Genomic DNA, 20,029 nt, shown 5'->3' on the forward strand with positions numbered 1-20,029 from the left:
CCTCAGAGCTCCCTCACCCCTTCAGCCATGTGAGGTTACAGGCAGAAGTGCCCCTGTGAACCAGAAAGAGGCCCTCAGGAGCCACCGGATCTGCAGCATTATGGTCCCGGACTTTGCTATCTCCAGAGCCATGAGCAATACATTTGTCACAATTCCCCCGTCTCCGGGATTCTTTCACAACCACCTGCATGGACTAAGACATACTCCATGGATAGAAAAGGTGAACTTTATTAAGCAGTTAAATGTGTGTGTGAGAGAGACTCGTGGACAATGCACCTCCACTTCCACGCACATGTGTCCTCGACACACTCGTCACATCTACACATCCTGTTCACAAGTGTTGGTAAAGTGGAACACAGTGCTGGCCTTCGGGGGGCCAAGGCCAGGCCTCGCTTCTCTCCCTTGCCTGATCTGACTCCCACCCACCCACCTGCCTCCTACCTGATGCACACCCCACGTCCCCCACCCAGGCCCATCACTTCCTTCTGTGGAGCTGAACTCTTGGTCTCACCGAAGCTCTGTTTTGAGGTCCTCGGAGCTCCCCACGGACTCTGTCTTGAGGCCAGCATATTCTCGTCTATGGTATCCACACTGCTGGGCCCACATCTGCCCTCTGTCCCTGCACAGGCCATGGCAGTGAGGGCTCTGGGTGCCGCTATGCTCCACGCTGTCTTATTCTAGACGCAATCACACAACCCTGCTCTGAACCCGTGCCAGGGCTGCATCTGCCCCATGTGGCCAGAGACACTCTACCCAAATGAGCAGCCAAGTGAAAGCAGGTCAGAGCTAACCCTGGCACTTATCAGCATCAGACAGATGCCTCAGGTCTCTGTACATGTCCTCACTCTCGAGTGGACGGATGAGTTGTGGGTCAGTGTACAACTGGAGTGCGGGGCTGCCAGGCAGACACATCATGGGAAATGGGCGTTGGTTTTGCTTTTAAATCTCAGCTCTTCTTTTCTCAAGCATGTGAAACAAACTGGGATATTTAGAGTCCTCTTCAAAGTTTTTACTTTCTACCTAAAAAAAGAAAAAAACAAAAAGGAAAGAAAAACCATCTCATGATTACTTATAAAAGTTCTCTAATTTCTTTCCTGACAGAGAGCATCAGGTATTTTTTCTTAACTAAAAGTAAATTTGAGGCAGTTTTAAACCTTTTAGCTTGCATTCTTCCTCTTACCATCTTTTTTTTTTTTTAAAGAGAGAGTGAGGGGGACAGACAGAGAGAGAGAATTTTAACATTTATTTATTTTTTCTTAGTTCTCGGCAGACACAACATCTTCGTTGTATGTGGTGCTGAGGATCGAACCCGGGCTGCACGCACGCCAGGCGAGCACGCTACCGCTTGAGCCACATCCCCAGCCCCTCTTATCATCTTTAATAAACTCATAAAACAAAAAAAAATTGCTTTTTCACTCTTCCATGGTGCCTACCTTCCAATTTTAAGCCATCTTTAGGAAAGTTTCCAGTTTTAACTTGTGCAGCACAATTGGAGACACCCTGAATGGAGGGTGACGAGGGCAGGCCTGGTCCCCCGCTAGGGCAAAGGAAGAGAAGAAGCAGCCAGCCCCGCTGCCCAGGGCCACCTGAGAGCTGCAGCCTGTGGAGGAGGACGTGGCGTTTGGGGATTGCTCTGTCCTTGGGCTCTATTCCGCCTCCCAGTCACCCCAAGAGACCGGAGTCAAGTACATGGAAGGAAACCCAGGCTCTCCTGCCGCGTAGCTGTGCGTGATCGACCATGATAACTGCACACTTGTGGGGCGCAGGGTGACCACTGCATACTGCAGACGCTGTGGCGATCGAGTCAGGACTATCAGCATTTCCATCTCCTTGATGGAAAGTGAATTCCCATCTTCTACTATCTCCTAAAAAAAAAAAGCATAACTTTGTTTCATCACACCACCAACCCTGCTTAGATAGAACCCAGCCTGACCAGGCCTCAGGTAGGGCCACAGTCTGTCTGCCTCTCTTCCTGCCTGAGCTGACTTCCTCTGACACACTTGTGTCCACTCTGATGTGCGTCCCACGTCCACCCACCATTCTTCATGCTATATACATCATCAACAGCTGCGAAATAGTCACCTCCCAAGCCTCAGGACATTGGAACCTACTCCTTCTCCAGCTGTGCTCCGGTACCTACTCTCTGGCTCCTCCTCCCACCTCCCTGTCCTCTACTGCGCTCCAGTCTACTGTCTTATTCTTTGAGACCAGTGGATTCGTATCCAGGTGAATGAGAGTCCTACCATGTCTGGCTGATTTCACTTAACAGAGTGTCCTCCGGTCCCGTCCATATTGCTGCACATGGCAGGGTTACATTCCTTTTTGTGGATGAATAATATTCCATTCTCTGTGGGTCTGTTGGTGGACACTCAGGTGGACCCCTTCACTTGGCTGCTGTAGAAACTCACTCACAGGCAGCCTCGGGGCTGGAGAGCTGGCTCTGCTCCAGAAAACCACCCTGCTGTGGCCATGCTCACCCACCCCAGTGCACAGCCCTTTGTGGAGAAGCAGTTCACAGGGACGCTGTTGGGGGAGGCCCCCAGCCTCTGCACAACAGGACCTCAGCTCCATGACTTTCTGAGCCCCTGCTCTGGACCAAGCCAGGTGTCTGCCAAAGAGCCACAGAGGTAAACACGAGGGCCTTAACAATTCCCTCCCCACGGATTCGTGGAGATATGAGTGTGCAGACCTCCAGAGGCTGGGATGCAGCAGAGTAGCGGCAGCAGGCACCTGCTCTCAGGAAGCTCACGGTCAAAGGCAAGGGCAACATCAGAAGGGAACTGTTCAAAAGAGAATTCCAGAGAGCAAAGAGGCTTATCACTAAAATAAAATAGGAGCATGTGTAAGTAAGCGATGGGAGCCACTCATGGGGGGTGGCCAGGTTCAGGGTCCCTGGGGAGGTGATATTTGAGGGGTGAGAATAAGTGGAAAACAAGCAGATCAGGCTGTTGAGGGTTTGGATCTAGGCTGGGCTGCAAGGTAGGAATCTATTTTTAAGCACCTACTGTGTGCCAGGGACTTGCTGTGCTGACACACATCTACTTACTTAAGCTCCACAGACCACCCTGGTCGAAACCATACCCACGTGGTCACCAAAACCAAGAGCAATGTATGCACCCCACAAGCCCCTTGACAAAATGGAATGAGAAAAAGCTGGGCACGTGACCTCCTCCATCCCTCTTAGTAAGTGAGGAAGCCAAGGTCCTCCAAGGCTGGTTTCTCAGGGCCACCCAGCTGCAAGTCACAGAGCTGGAGAGTCCATCCTGGCCTGTTGCTAAAGTGTCTGAGACTTTATTTTACTTCACAGAATTAGAAATGGTGTCAGTAGCATTCTGTCTCGATTATCTTTTCTACACATATTAAGTGAGCTTAGCTTGTTGTTTTTCTTTCTCAAACTGCACTTGTCACCCTGATATGAAGGTTCCAGGCTCACGCAATGCACTGACCAGCTCTACCCATGTTGCTATGTTCCAGAAGGTTCTGCACAAAGTAGCAGCAGCCCGCAGCCCTCGGTTGGAAATGTGGCATTATTCGTCAGTAGAACCACTGTTCATGGAGTGGGTGTAGTTTTGACTCTTACTATTGCTAGTAAGTGTCGTCTTTAGCTAGATTGACTAAGAAAGAAGAAAAACAGAAATTACCGAAGTCAGGAATGAAGAGAAGGACATCACTATGAACTTACAAAAAGTTAAAAAAAAAAATTATAAGGGAAGATTTTGAACAACTTTATGCCAACAAATTAGACATTTGAAATGGGACATTGAAATGGACACAAGGTACCAAAACTAACTCAAAAAAATAAGAGAAAATCTGAATATACATGATCAAGTAAAGAAATCAAATTAGTAATTAAAAAATCTTCCCAGCAAGAAAAATTCCAGGGGCAGACCACGGCTTTGCCAGTGAGTGTGAACTGACACGGAGAAGAAAACACTCCTCGAACTCCATCTAAAGATAGGAAGGAAGGGGCGCTTTCCAGCTCATTCTATGAGGCTCCCGTCACCTTGCTATCACAGCAAGAGGGAGGCATCCCCAGAAGGGAAGCCCACCCTGGACGTCCCCGTGCCCACAAATGCAGAACGATGTCAACAGGAGCAAACCAAACCCAGCAGCAAGTAAAGGCCCTGCTCCGTGAACCAGCTCCCTTATTGATGTGGCGGGGTGGGCCTGGCAGTCTGCCCCAGGCTCACTTCAGGGCCTGATGGGCATCTGCTACCGACATCTGCAAAGCAACCTCAGCCCTCGGGCACCCTTTCCCGTGGGCCATGGCACTAGGGAGAGGGGCTCCGGGGGCCTCCTCCCCCACTCAAGGGCAAGAATTGGAAAAAGGGGCCCCCTGCCTTCTTGCCCTGTGATTGAGATGACACCGGGGACACATTGGCAGTCTCAGGGGTCCCCATGGGGCCAGGCCTCAGGAACCAACACACAGCGCATGAGCTTCCTTCCCTTCCCTGGTCCACTGTCCCACTCTTCCCAGGGCCACCTCCCCAAACCATTAGCACTGAAGTCCTCGTCTCTAGCCCTTCTTTTCTGACATGGCTTGAGCTCAGAGGAGAGCAAGGGAAGCCTCCCATGAGTTTTAATAAAGTCACTCGGCTTACAGCCAGGCAAGCAGATGGCACTACAGATTAGAACAGACTTCCCAGGAAAGCCCCCAAAAGACAGAATTCCCTCTGACTAGAGAGGGCACATTGAGCAACGGGCACTGGGTCACCTCGGCCTCTGGGCTCTCGCATCTCAGTGAGCAGCACCAAGAGGTGGCCCCTGGAAATCCAGTCCCTGTGTCATCTTCACTGTGGGCCTGGGGCTGGCTCCACTGGGATGTCAGGGACCCTGCACCTTGGCAATGACCTGGATGGACACAGTAGCCAGGAGGTCAGCACCCACCTACCACCCACCTGAGGCCTGACTGTTCAGTTATGTACACTACCGCCCAGTGCCCAGGGGAAGGCATGCTTGGAGAAGTGGGTAGTGCCAAGACCTAGTCCACACTATCATTCCCTTTAAACACACCCAGGCCCGTGGAATGTGTGCTGCGAGGGGTGTAACTAAGTTCCATGGGAACCTCCCTGGACCCACCTCCCACATCCATCTTCCTCTTTTGATCCTTCAACAGATTTCATTGCATCCCATCTCTGTGACAGAGTGCAGTGGACACATCCTGAGGGACCCTCCCAGTGCCCACTGCCTATGCTCTCCCTTCTCAAGCACTCAGAGCCTGTGATTTGCTTCTAACCCTCAGGACACAGCAGTGGTACCTGGTGGTCACTCCCTTGGCCACATAAACCTCTGTCTTAGTGCTGCGAGGTAGAAGAGGCTCTGTCGCTGGCTTTGTAGGACTTAGCTGCCATGCTGTGAAAGGACCAAGGTACAACCACCTGGGTGCACCTCCAAGGAGCTCCCAGAGGCCTTTAGGAGCTGTGAGCTACCACCAGCCAGCACTCAACAGAGACCGCAGCTAAGGCCCCAAGGACATTGATTCTGCACACGACCTGAGGGAGTTTGCAAGTAGATCTTCCCATTCAAACTTCCAGACAAGAACTCAGTCCAGGTGACACCCTGCCTGCATCCTGGTGAGCTCCTGCAGAGGAGCCTGGCAAATGGTGCACAGTCTCCCACCCAGTGGCATCTCTGCGATGTCAGATGTAGGTACCTGAAGACACTAAGGTTTGGGTAGTTTGTTATGTAGCACAGACAACATAGGGAGCCTTCTAGGTCTTCCAACAGCCTTGGTCTTTATCTAATTTCCCACACTGGACCTCGGCCATCTCTCTTGACATCCCACACAGGACGTATTACTGAGCCATTAGCAACCCTTAGCTCTGCAGGATTGGGATCTCTGGATAACTGCTAAAAGTCACCTAGCCTATGGCCTGGAATGACCAGGCCAGTGACAGCTGAACCACACAAAGGAGAGGGCATGGGGACTGGTCTGGCTGTTAGGGCTGTGCCCTGCTTTCTTCCTGAGCACAGGTAGACACGGCCCCCAGACCCCTGCGAGTAAAGCCACTGGTTCTGCCAATGGCATATTGATTTACAGAGGTGCTAGTCTCACCTGGAAGACAAGAGCATCCAGCAAGTGTGCTTTCTCTGAGCTTCATTCTCTTCTCTTACCCACCAACTAAAAAAAAAAAAAAAAAAAAAAAAAAATCCCAGGGGAGATTTCTGAGTCCCTAGAGAATGGTAGAAAAATGCAGAGAAGCTGCTTGGGTCCCTGGAGGATGGCACAGAGCTGAAGTCCGCCTCCTCCCTGGTCCCTGTGAGTAGTTCCATCAGTCAGAGGTCATCCAGAAAAGCAGAACCAGAGGGTGGTGTGCCCCATGCTCAGCTGGCTGAAGTCTGAAGTCCTTAGGGCAGGGGATCGGGGAGAGCAGGACAAGATCTCCAGCACTCCCAACCCCTGCCCCATGGAGGAGCTCCCTCCACAGGACAGCCTCAGCCCTGCTCCCAGCTCTACCCGAGCCCATGAGAGTGAGCCAGCGGGGCTCAGAGCCTCAGTGTCTGCTTCTGAAGCAAGGCAATCACAGCTGATCCCAGGGGCGGTCTACCATGAATTAGTAGATCAGGCCCCAGGAGACCTCGAGGACTCTTAGGTGATGCAGACCAGTCTTCTTCCCCTCAGTCTTTGATTCCCCAGCAAGTGGCTGAGTGGCTACTACGTCAGCATCCCATGGTGGTTACCCTCCCAGACCAAGCACAGCCTCCCGCCTGGCGTGGGTCCTCCATCCTCGACACGCCGTCCCAGTTGAACTTCCACAGCACCATGCAGTGAGCTTCCTGCACACAAATTGGACCACATTGGTTCTCTCGTCCATCGCCTCTATCATTCCTTTTTGCCTTTATGTAAAATCAAGCTGCTTACGTCAAAGACTCGAGATTTCATGACACATCAGCATAGCTTCCTTGGTCTGCGTGCCCCAGTGCTGGGAATCATGCCTTATGTTCATTCCACCCACTCACGGATCCAGGCAACTGGTGCTTCCTGGTAACATCTTACTCAATTGTATTTCTATGCCCTTCTAAAAAGTGAGTTGGGACTTGATATTTCTCCTAAAAACTGAGGCAGGTTGCCTATTTTGATTTTCACAACACCCCTTTGAAGTTGGAATATAATGACTTCCCTTTAACAGGAGAAGAGACTGAGGCTCCAAGGCCCAAGACTTCTCTGTCCCTGAGTGTCGGAGCTGGCCTCCACATCCAACCGCCTCACTCCACCGCTGGACTCAGTGCCACACTGGACTGCCCCCCAGGTCATCCCACCCATCACTCTCTGCTAGGAATGTTCAATTTCTCCTCCATGATTCTTCCCTCTTCCTCCTGGGAAGCTTCTCTTTACCTTTAGAGGCTCTGTTCAGAGATGGGGGCCTGGCTTGCGCTTGGCCTGTGCCCCTCTCTGCACCTGGGCCTCCTGCTCCACAGTTCACTGGGCTTCCTGTTAGGCAGCACCACATGCCCTCCCGCGTGCTCTCTTTCATGACTGGCCCTTGACTGACACAACGCTGATCGCAATGACAACCGGGAAGCTGCCAGAGCCCTGGTATCCCCTGACGGCCTTGAAAAGTCCATGTAGGGAACTTTCACCTGGGCTGCAGGTGCTGCCGAAGAGACTCTTCACATCTTGGTACCCGGACCCTCCTCTTATTGAAAAACAACACCAGCCCTGCCTGTCAATCAGAGAGGAGAAGATAAACATGGAGGCCAGGACAGCAGGCCATGACTGAAGTCCCCTATTGAAGGGGTTCTAAGTTAGAGGGCCTGACAGTCCCGGGTCCCCTGGGGAAAGGTAGGCTAGACAAAGGAGATGACTCTGCCTCCTCCGAGAGGGAGCTCACTCCTCCTTCCCAGCTTCTTACGGTTCATGGAGATGGGAGGGAGGAAATGGGAGCCCCGTCCAGACAGAGATGAAGTCCCTCTCGAAGGGCCACAGAAGGATTGCACTGTTCCTGTTCACCCATAGTCGATTTCTCTCCCTTGTCCTCCCCATTCCTGAAGTAGGACAACACGTCTCTCCTTGGGTGAACTCAGAAATGTCCACTTCACTCGCTCCTCTGACAGAAGGTCGGTAGAAGCAAGCTGGTTGCTTCTGGCAGATGTGTGATGGGCCAGCCTGTCTCCTCCCCTCTGCCACAGAGCTGGCATGGTGCCACAGACAGGAGCTCCATCAGGATGGGGACGGGGCTGACTCAGCAAAGACAGGCCACAAGAGAAGCAGGCGGCCACGGCTGCTGAAGGCTGCTGGGAGCTGGCTGCCCGCCCCACTGGGCCCACTCGCCCACTCTCACCAATTAGCAGGATCGGTTCTGTAGGACAGGTTTCTTCCTGTAAAAATAGAAATTTGGGACCCTGGAGGCCAGAAGACAGAAGACCCTGGAAGGTGGTGGTGGAGCAGTTAGTAAAACCCGTCTACACAAAAGTTCTGAAGAGCAAGTACCTCCAGGCCAAGGGGAGGCAAACAGCAGGCCAGCAGTGGCCTTCACGGGTATTCTTAGCATGGGGCAACGTGGTACAAGAAGGAGGTGTGTCGGGCAGAACGCACAGATTTCTGTTTAAGTCTGAGGCATGTACAGAGTCCACAAACTCAAGACCTTATGAAAGAATAAAACTAAAAAAGCTAGTTAAAACTTGGTTTCGTGGAAATGGACAGCTCCAGGTGGCAGCCAGCACTTCTTTTCAGCCCTTTGAATGAAGTTGACCCGAGTCTACCAATCAGGCTGACAGGTGCACACTCAGAGGTGAGCAGAAACTGTGAAGATGATGGATACCGCGTGTATGCATATACCACGTGTATGCATAAGAGGTCCTGCAAAAATCAGGAAGGTCCTAATCAGAGGACTTGGAGTTCATCACGAAAAGAGGTTTTCCTTGGGTGACCCTGTTAACCAAGGGTGCCTTCAAATGAGCTTTGAGAGATTCAAAGAATGAGTAATCTGCAGCTGCTCTTCAGAAGTAAGAGGTCATGTCTTCACAAGACCTGAGGACAACCTCTAGATCTCAAAGTGACCCTTGAGAAGGTCAGAGATAGAGACTTCAGAAGATAGAGAACTAAGTTCACTGTGGGGCACTGTATTCTTCCAACAACTATATGACCTTGAAAGAGGACCCTGAGCCTCAGGAAGGTGCCCTGTCCAGCGGACAGCTTGATTTCAGCCTGTGGGCCCTAGTACAGAGCCACACACACCCTGACTTCTGGGCAGAGAACTAAGAAGTTATTAATGTGCATTTTCTTAAGCCAATGAAATTTGATAATTTATGAAGCAGCAATAAAAAGCTAACACAGCACCTAATAAATCTTTCCTGTTGGGTGATGGGTCTCAGAGGACAGATCCTAAAGATGAGGCTTGTTCAGAAAACTGAAACTCAAGATACCCACAATTAAATTTTGAGAGAAAGTCATGCCTCAGAAAGAATTGTAGGCGTAGCTGCACCATATGCTGTCTGAAAGACACCAGCTAAGTGAGAATTTGACGTCCAAAGTACCACCACTCTGGCAAAGAACTGGAGATTGTGACAGTTCAAGACCCGTGCGTGGGTCCTCCCTCTTCTGTGGGAGGAAGCAGATGAGAGAATCACCCAGCTCCCACAAGGGTGAGCTCCCCAAAGTCCTCTTCAGTGGTACCTGAGAGAGATCAGGAAGGGGCCGGTGGAAATGATTGAAATGTGCTAAATGCATGTACAGAGAAGCCATAACAAAGCCGGCGATTCTGTAAGCCGATCTAAAATCAGAAAGAAGGACCACGGAGAAGACAGGATATCATCCCAGATGGTGACAGAGAACAGTAGAAGGACTGTCCCAGGCCAGCAGGAAGTCTCATCATGTGATTGCAAAATTGCCACAGCCCAGTGATGGCTGTATGCTGCCATGTGTCACCATTTAGGAAAGGGAGATTATCTTATTCATGCTCTATGAGGTGTTTTGGGGTAGAAAGTGCCAAGAAACTTGTATTGGGGGCTCTTTCCTCCTTACCCGTCACTTCCAACCACATCGCCTGAATTTCTTTGCTGAGGATGTTCTCTGCTGACACAGAAGTCCAGATGTGCTTGGGAATTAACCTGGGGACCTCCCAGCGGCCAGCGAGTGTGGGCCACGCCTGCCTCTTCTCCAGCAGGACTTAGCTCCAGCGCCTCTGTTGGCCTCCTTGTTTTGATCTCACTTCCCAGTCCTCCAGCAGTATCTCTCTCACTCCCCAGATGCATCTTTCTAGGGAAGCCCAGCTGTGACACAGGTGTTCTTAAATACCAGGCAGGGACCTTGCAGAAGTTGTCATGCCTCCAGCAGAGACTTTGAACTTTGACCTTGAAGCAGTACCTGGGGTGGGTTGGAGTGGGGGCTCTGGAGTTGTCTTCCTAGGGAGACGGAGAGGTTGAGTAAAGGCAGCGGGATCTTGTGCACAGGAGAACAGACTCCCACTCTTTGTCTCTCCCATCCCAGCAGGAGAACACATTCCCCACTCTGAATTTAGGGTCCAGCCTCGGGACTTCTTTGGTCCATGACAGCAGGAAGAAGTAACGATTCATTTCCTGCTGAAAGCTTGCAGAGTCAGCCCATGGTTTGCCCTATTTCTTTTCTTCTTGCTGAACATCTGACAATGTCCCAGAAGAGGTTCCTTCATCAGCTGAGTCTCCTGTGAAGACAGAAGGGAGGCCCTGCCCACTTGGGATAGACAGTAAAGAACTTGTGCTATCACGGGGCCCTGAGCCCGCAGGACCCTTCACCGTGGCATGACCTAGCCTCTCTTGACTGACAGTGTTCCCAAAGGAGGATTTGGGGAGAATGAAGACACAGATACCTCCTGAAAGAGCAGGATGAAGCCATGCAGTCATCCAAACTCTGAAAATGGGGACAGTCAAAATGCAGACTTTGGCTGCTGTGATCAGGAAGGACAATCAGCGCGGCTAATCACAGGCTCAGTAATCACAAGGACCCAGAGCAAGAGAAAGCATGCCACGGCCGTTGCTCAAGACAATCAGGAGAACTTTTCTCTCCCAGATGGAGTCATAAATAGCCAGAATATATTATCGCCAGCAATCAGCAGACTGTGTCAGTAATTCTAAATGGAACTTTAGCAAATGAAGTGATGAAACAGAGAGCCTCGTAAGTGCTAGTATTTTCTTGTTATTTCCTAGGGTGCTGGAGAGGGACCCCCGTATCAGATGCTCATTTACACAGAAAAGTGCCCTGCTGCAGGGATATCGGAGAGCTCCCAGTCTCAATGAGGGTGGAGACCTGGGCTCAGATCCTCACAGAAAAAGGTGATGGTTCCATTATCCCTGGCCCAGGGAAGACACCAGGCATCACTGTCACTGGTGGGGCAGGACGTGAGGGCTCACGGAGCCAATGCAAGGTGATGACCCAGGAACTGGAGTGGGATGGGGCCAGCACCCCACTGCTACCTATCCACCATGAGTCTTGCAATGGTCTGCCATTTTGATGTCTCCAGCAACCTGAAGCGTAACTGAAATCAAACCCAGGGCCATGTGCAAAGGAACCCCCCAAAAGACCTGGCATTTGAATTTTTTACAATATAGATTCTTTCTCAAAAATGGAGAGTGTTCAAACAGATATTGGGTGATCAATAAGAATGAGGTACATCCCTCTAACCCCTTGCCTCTCCCATAGGGAGCTGACGAGGGCAATAAAACAACACAGAACTGGACTAAGTCCTTCCTGTTCTTCCCTCCCAGTTGCATGGACATTCCTGTCTCTGGATCTCAGCTCCCCATCAGGCTTAAAGTTTGAGATGACTGTCACTCTCACTGCCTGTGATCCATCTATCTACAAAGACATGTCCCAAGGGCATTGTGAGTCAAGTCTACCAAAGCCACTGTGGCCATGAGTCAGTAGTGAGCACTGATGAGTTTGGATTGGTCCACCAACCTTCTGAAATGTTTGGATTTATTGACAGTCCTTAAAATATCATGAAGAACCCTGAATTTATGTCCTTTTTATAAATTGATATCATGATTTTTTGGTGTGTGTTTTGTTTTTAAAAATGAAATTATTAGATGTAAAATTTTGAATGGTCGATCCTTTTTGAAAGTTTTAATTAGTTATACGTGACAGTAGAATGCACTTTGATACATCATATATAATGCAGTATAATCTCTCATTCTTCTGGTTATACATGATGTAGAATCCCACTGGTCTTATAGTATATATATACATAGGGTAATAATGTTTGATTTCATTCTGCTACCCTTCCTAACCCCAAGTCCCCACGCTCCCTTCACTCCTTTTACCTAATCTAAAGTAAGTCTATTCCTCCCTAGGGCCCTCCATTGTGAATTAGCAGCCACATGTCAGAGAAAACATTAGACTTTTGGTTTGGGGGGATAGGCTTATTTTGCTTAGATGACATGATTGATCCAGTTACCAGCAAATGCCATAATTTCATTCTTCTTTAAGTCCAAGTAATATCCCATCATTCATATATATGAATGATATATATAAAGATATATATATATATATATATATATATATATATATATATTATATCATTTAACCATTCATCTGTTGAAGTGCATGTTTTCCATGTGTCCCTCACCCGGCTTCCCTGAAACCCACTGCCTACTTTCCCAGCTGCCAGCGTAACCTTCACGCCGTGATGAAGACAGACACACTAGCACTTGAATCTGGAGCGCAGTGTGATCCCAGCCTTTCACTTGCCAGCTGCAGAACATTGGAAGAGTGACTTCCATTTTCAAGCTTAAATTTTTCATCTTTCAAAATGGCCATGAACATTCTGTCTTTGGGCGTTAAGCACAAGGAGAGGGCCAGAGCCCCATATCGCCAGGCCTGGAGTGTTTCCCAGTCTACCCGGCCACAGCTCTCCTCCTGAAAGTTTATGTCCTAGCAACGATGACCTATCCACTCTCTGTCCCCTCCCACCCTGCACTTGCCTGCCCTGCCGACCCTCCTGGACTGTCCAGCCCCTCTCTACCTTCTCCAGTGGCGCCTCCTTCACACAGCCCTTCCTGATCCTCTGGACTGGGCTGGTGGCTCTTGGGGCCCCAGGCTCCCCGGCCCCCTTGCACGGCTGCCTTTCCCGTGACAGCTGGATAGGTACTATGTTCCCATTGGACTGAGTTTTCTTGAGGGTGGGATCTTGTGGCAGGACCATGGGCTAACCAATGAACCTGAGCTACTTAGAAGAATCTCAAAAATCCTAATATGGAGTGAAAACTTATATTACAGAAGAACACATGAGGGACAGACGATGTGCATATTAAGATTTTTAAACATGCAACGTATATTTTAGAAATGCACACGTGCACGTGTAAGAGGAGTGTAGACATATATGAGAAAATAAACACAAAGCTTCCACTAATCGTTTTCAGGGGAAGGGAGGATCAACAGGAGTGGGCTGAAGGAGGGACAGTTGTCTGCCCAAAAGGAGAAAAATATTCAGGATGTTTCCACCACAAAATAATAATAGTAAATAATAAGTGACCAAGACTAATATGCTAATTATCCTGATCTGATCACTATATAGTACATATTGTGTTAAAACATCACATTTTGTAAATATTCACAACATTATGTGTCAATGAAAAATAAAGCAATTTTTAAAAAATAATTTTCAAGCAGTTTGTATAAAATATGAGAGTTTACATTGACAAAGTGAGTGCCTGGTGCAGGATCTGGCACAGATCAAGTGCTTAAGAAATGCATGTTGACAAATCAGCAGATATTAAGACCTACAAACGAGGTTTGAGGATGCTCCGTGGTGTGCACTCACCCACCATCTGAGAAGTAGAATCATCCCGAGTGCACACTGAGGGCTGAGCAAGGGGGAAGACGCAGAAGTGTCTCCACTCCAGCCTCCAGAGACCCTCCTGAATACTGAAATGCTCATCAGAAGAATAGCACAGGAGCCCTGGGGCAGGACCACAGCAAGAGGGAGGGGACTTCAAACAGCAGGTGCTGTCCCTGGAGTGCCCTAGCTACAGGTCACCTCTCCTCCCTCTGGCCTGAAGGATGGGAGCTGCGGGGGCAGCACTCACCTTTCTGTCCTGGGAGCTGAGACCCGCGCATCCCGTCCTGCAGGCTTCCCTGTCTCAGCACCAGGGACAGCTCCCAGGGGCGCCAACTTACTCGCAAGACTGCCTGGCTCTGCAGCAGCACCTTGGGCTGGGAAGATCCTCTAGGTTCAGTAGGTAGTAGAGTCCTCTTAACGAAACCGTCCTAGCTGGGGGCTATTTCTTTATGATTCTCATAAGGGAAAAAAATAGGAAAGTTTCATCCCAATCCTACTGAATAGCTCATTAAAAAAAAAAAAAACTTAAAAAGTGGCCAATATAACAGGCAATGCCCTACTGGAAAGATTTTCAAAGTAAATATATATATATAATTTCTGACTGTGGAACTATACAGGGAAGTGTGTTTCTGGTGAGCAACCCCCACACCAGGAGTAGGGGGTGGGGAACTACACTCTGTTGGGCCTCTGTGCTCACCATCCTTAGAATGCCCTGTGGTTTCTCCTAGGAACCTAAAATAACTAAATACATGTGCAATGTCTAGCTGCCATGGCAATGCCCTGCATGAGGAGGAGGCTCTGTGCTAGAGTTCTATCAGCCTCGACCTGGATCTCAGGCACATAGGTCCTGGGAATAAAGGAACTGGCTGGCTAGATAACTACAATGTTTCACCAAGCCCCACTGCTCTTGAATCTGCCCACCTAATAGTAACTTTAGACAATTGACTTTCTTGAGAGCTGCATAAATCTCCTGACATTGCATATTGTAGAATGTAACTGCAGAACAAGCAACCTTACTGATACAATAAGTAATAATGTAGTTATGACACTAATGACCTAAAGTAACCTATTGATATAAATAAAGCTTGGCAGCTTGGCCTCTCTGCCACTCTGCCATCTTTCCTAATTCTGCATCTTATCTCTGTGTCTTTTATTATTTTCCTTATGATATTTTTCTAATGATGTGCAAGAAACAATCTGAGGCAGAGGAAAATAGAATCATAGCAGGTATTTGGGATTGACTGGCTGGGGAAAGACTGGGGAGCTGATATTAAATCTGGACTGAAAAGAGCAGAGAAGCCATCCATGAATAGAAATAGCATGTGGAAAGACCTGAGGAGACAGGCAGCAGGCCTCGGGGGCAAAGAATTTCATTAGAGGGAACAGAAAGTGCAAAATCTGAAACCAGAAAGCAGCTGCCTTGCTCTAGGAGCAGAACAAAAGTGTTTGTATCTTTTGGCACATGATTTGGTCAGAGCAAAACTAGTACAGCAAGGGCCAGAACAGGAAAAAACCTTCAGAGCCACGGTCAACAAGAACCAATAAGTGGATGGCATCAGATTAAAAAGCTTCTGCACAGCAAAGGAAACAATTAAGAGTGTGAAGGGAGAACCTATGGAATGGGCATCTTTGCTATTCTTCCCGTAGAAGATTAATATCCAGAATCTAAAAAGAACTAAAAAAAATTTACTACAAAAACAAGCCAGCGCAAATAACCCAATCAATAAATGGGCAAATGAACTAAATAGACATTTCTTTAAAAAAAGAAATATGAATGGCCAACAAATATATGAAAAAAAGTTCAACATCTTTAGCTATCTGGAAAATGTAAATCAAAAACACACCGAGATTTCTCCTCACTCCAGTTAGTATGGCAATCATCAAAATATAAGACTAACAAATATGTGTGTGGCGGGGGAGGACATGTGTACCCTGTTGGTGGGACTGTGAATTAGCACAACCACTGTGGAAATCAGAGTGGAAGTTCCTCAAAAGACTAGGTGTGGAACCAGCGTATGACCCAGCTAAATCATCTAAATGGAGTCCTCTGAGTGCAGTTGTAAACCAGGAATACCAGAGCACATGGCTCTGAGCTGGTGTGAAAGTTAAAGGACTAAACCAAATCAAGGCACCTTCTTCACTCCATACAAGCCTTCAAAAGTTGGTGTCAGCCCTGGAAACAAAGGGCATCAGCTCCCACCTCCTGCCAGTTTTGGTTTGCAGATCTGAAGTTTTCCTGGGCAAGGGTAGGCCATCTCTGGGTCCCCGTGCACTGGCCATTTTCACTGCCCAGCCTCAGGAAGCACCCCCCCCCAGCAGAGTTGGGCCTCTGTGCTCACCAGCCACTCATCCCAGTCTCCCTTCCCTGAGACAGCTCAGTCAAGTGACAAAGGACTGTGGTCTCTGGACCCAGAAGGCTTTAGCAATGCCACTCAGAAATAAACAGATTCTTTGAGCTCATGATGTCACAGAAACCTCTTCCCAGGGGCAGAGAAAGAGAGAGGCTTCCAGGGCACTGACTGCTAAATAAGACAGAGGGCTGGAGAGACCATCAAATGGGGGTCTGGGGAAAAATCTGAAAGAGGTCATTAAAAGACTACAGATTCTGGAAAAGATCCGTTTGGGGAGATAACAAGCAATCTTTATTCTCTAGCTTTTCTAAGTCTTGGTTTACTCCATAAGTGCATGGGGGTGAGAATTACTTTCTTGCAAGGACTTTAGGCTTCAAGGGCTAGCAAATATGAAGAGGATAGGATATACTGTCCCCACCAAAGGGAGGCAGCTAGTGAAGAACAGCCATTCCATTTTAATTTCACCTAATTAAACAGTCTTTGTTCATTAAAGAAAAATTGGAGAATGCAGGTAAGTCAATGAGAAAAAGCCCACTAGGAGTCCACCATCCTAAGATCATCATCATTGAACTTTCAAAGGGAGCTGGCAAACATCTTTTTTCTGTGCATGAATATGCATACACCTGTGCCCATGCATCTGTAGTCACACAAATGAGAACACTTCATAGCCAGAGGCCATCACCATAAGAGCAGAAGGTCCACCTGTCACTGAGCACCACACAAGCACATGAGCTGAACTTTTCCCTCTGTCTCTGTGTGAGTTGACATGAAATGAAATCAGATGGGTGTCCTTTGAAGACTAAACTCCCTGCAGGTGGATCCACCCAGACTGCCAGTTTCTGTCCATGTGGCCATTTTCAGAGTGACCCTGGCAGGATTATTTGGACTGAGGCACTGGGCTCCTAGGGAGCCGGTGATACTGTGCTGCATGTTCATGATAGCTTCCTGAGCCTGGTGACAGGCAGAGAAACTCTGGTGTCCCTCTGGGAGTGAACGTCTCACGTCAGAAATCACCAGGAGTCACGGGCAGGAATAACTGGGAGACCCCAGGTTACCAGCACCTTCCTACAGGGGGTATTGCACTGTAGGGGGTATTGACTCATTTAATCTTCACATCTGCGTAAGACTGATTTTGTTACTGTCCATGTTTTGTAGAAGGGGAAACTAAGGCACCAAGAGTAAAGAGCACCCAAGATCTGTTTCCTCCGAGACCTGCCCACAGGACCTTGGATAGCTTGCTGGATAGCCCTGGGCTTCCTCTTGCTAGTCTCAAGCAGGACTCTGCAATGTGCACACGGTTCTAGCACAGAAAGGGAGTTGGAATACATCTGTTTACTTCGTTTTTCTTACCAAAAAAAAAAAAAAAAAAACTTTAACCCTGGGCACCAGGATTGTTGTGAGATGCCACACAGTAAGAAAGCAGTCAACTGAGTATGCCAGTACTAAGTACATCCCAGGGAGTTCTGAGCAAGCCGTCATTAAGCACAGGAGCAGCCAATCATGTCAGTGCCACACTGCAGTTCAAGCATCGCCATGCAAGGTGGGGCTCGGGGACTTGGCTGTAAAGCAACAGATCGGAAATATGCAGACCCTGAACCAATAGCAATACTTGGACCTGTCCCACGGTCACTTTGGCCAGGCTGTGGCTTATCACATTATGCAACCACTTTCCACTTGCAGGGAATTCTGTGAAAATGCTGTGAACTGAGACTGTCATTTGAATCTAGTTGCCTCCAGTCAAAATCTTTGGAAAGCTCATCTCTGTGACTCACAGATGCCCTGAAAACAAATGTATTTTTCAATGCTACCCACCATTTATTAAATAAAGCAAAAAATTTCCCCACGACATGGTTCCAAAGAGAAAAAGTCATTAAACATGGACCAGAAAGGGACACCCAAGTAGATGCAAGGAACAGGAGCCAGCAGCCTGATTGATAGAAATGAACAATTTCCACCCCACATTCGAAGGTATGGGAAAGAGCTATGGACCTCCGTAGCAGCCTCAGAAGGTTCCAGGGGTCTCGGCTACTCTGCTGAAGATTTGTATTTTAAGTAAAATGAGCTAATACACCAGTGTCACCCTGCAATCCTCAGGAAAAAAATTTTAAATTTATAATGCATTTGTAATATATTCTGAGATGTGCACAATGTAATTGTCAATATCTCCTTTTCCTGTAGCTTTGAATCATCTGAGCACCTTCTCACTTTGATCAAAGCTCTGTTTTATTATGAGAGAAGACTACAGTCAGATGCCCAGAGAGCTCCATGAGATTCACAGAGGATGAATGTGCATCCACATGGAAACCAGCATTTAAAACAGGAGAGGAGGCGCAGGAATGGATTCAGCCCTTGAAGAAGGGGGCTGCTTTAAAATGTAAAATAAGGCAGTGTGCGTGTGTGTGTGTGTGTGTGTGTGTGTGTGTGTGTGTGTGTGTGTGTGAGAGAGAGAGAGAGAGAGAGAGAGAGAGAGAGAGAGCGCCTGTTATAAGAGCATGGTACCCACTACAGAGCCTGCTTGTCAATCAACAGAAGAGTCCTGCTAGGGTGAGAGGGTTCAACAGACACGAACTTGAACTCAGCTCTGCTCCTACCCTCTGCAACCCTGGGCCTCTGTCTCCACGCTTACACAATAGGAAAATACTCTGCTACCCATCAATGTGAGTCTTAAATGACCAATTGCTTGTAGGAGTTCTCAACATGAGTTCCTAACTCATTTTATTTTACTTTTCTTTTTCCAACAACTACCTACTAAGTGCTTCCTGCATGCCACATGCTCAGTCAGGCCTGGGGAGTGAAGAAGTAGGACAGAAGCAGCCTGACCTTATCAAGTTTGTAGTGTAGTGAAGAAAGGGGCATAGAGCACCCAGAAAAATAAAAACCTCATCCCAAACTGTAAGGAGGTACTAGAAAGCAGGCTGACGAGAGGAAGCGAAGGTGGGAAGGGGCTGTTCCGATCAAGGCTGGGGCAGCCCCTCTGATCAGCTCAGCCAGACCTGTGGGTGACCAGGACTTAAACAGGGGGGAGGTGACAATGATTCCCAGTGGGGGCAATGGCAAGTACCTGGGTCATCAGCAGAAAGTGGCTGGACCATTCCAGAAACTGAGGGAAGCCTGAGGGCTGGGGGCCTTCTCCAGAGAGGAAGCCTCTCATTTCCACTTCCCAGGCTGCGGCCAGTGCTCGGCGAACAGGGTGTCTCCTTGGCCTTCATGTAGCACGGAGCAACTCGGCTGTAACCTGTGAATAATTGATGTCCCTTTCCATTAAAATCAGCAGCCACGGCTTCATGAAGTCTCAGGACGAGCTTAGAAAGCCTCCTCAGCTCTTGGGAGAGGAGCCGGGCCCACCACGGCCCCAGCCTCGGTCTCCCCCATCACTCCCCACCCCAGCCAGGGCCTGGTGTCCACTGTGAGCTCGGTGTCCTTGGGGAAGGGACATGAGAGGATAGTACCCCCTCTCTCCTGCTCCCCAAGTGCAGCTCTGTCCCGAAGGCACCTGTCTATGGAGCAGGGTGAGGGCTCCCCCCAGGCACGCCCCGTGCAATCCCTGACCGTGGACTTGGGTCTCCAGAGCCCTGAGGAGCATGTGCTCCGTGGTGGAGCCCTGCCCGCCCCATCCCGCTCCACATGGGCCAGGCCACAGGATGGTGGCTGCAGACAAGGCCAGATGTCTAGGATGGGTCACTGTGGGTCAAGCAGGCGAGACAGGTCTAGAAACAGAGGTGGTCACTCCGGGGCAAGCCCCATGCTGTGTGGAAGGGTCTGGATGACATCTACAGGGGACGGAGTTGTGAATGGTTTATAAGCAGCACCAGGTCATCCCAGAGACGTCTCTCTGAGACAGGTTAGGAGATGGCAGATCTGAGAAGAGGCACTTGAAGCAGCAAGACCATCCGGTGACCATCTCAGGTCACTATACTGGTTGGT

General features: G+C 49.0%; 1 protein-coding gene across 1 annotated transcript in view; it reads right to left on the reverse strand.

The window, feature by feature from the left end:
* Positions 1-204: 204 nt before the first annotated feature.
* Positions 205-20,029, reverse strand: part of Drd1 (dopamine receptor D1) — a 93,563-nt gene continuing 73,738 nt past the window's right edge. Inside the window, exon 4 of the transcript XR_013440232.1 lies at positions 205-1,020. The gene's annotated coding sequence lies outside the window, so the exon portion shown is untranslated. The remainder of the gene's footprint in view (positions 1,021-20,029) is intronic.

Source organism: Ictidomys tridecemlineatus, chromosome 1 (assembly GCF_052094955.1).
Source record: "Ictidomys tridecemlineatus isolate mIctTri1 chromosome 1, mIctTri1.hap1, whole genome shotgun sequence".
NCBI lineage: Eukaryota > Metazoa > Chordata > Mammalia > Rodentia > Sciuridae > Ictidomys > Ictidomys tridecemlineatus.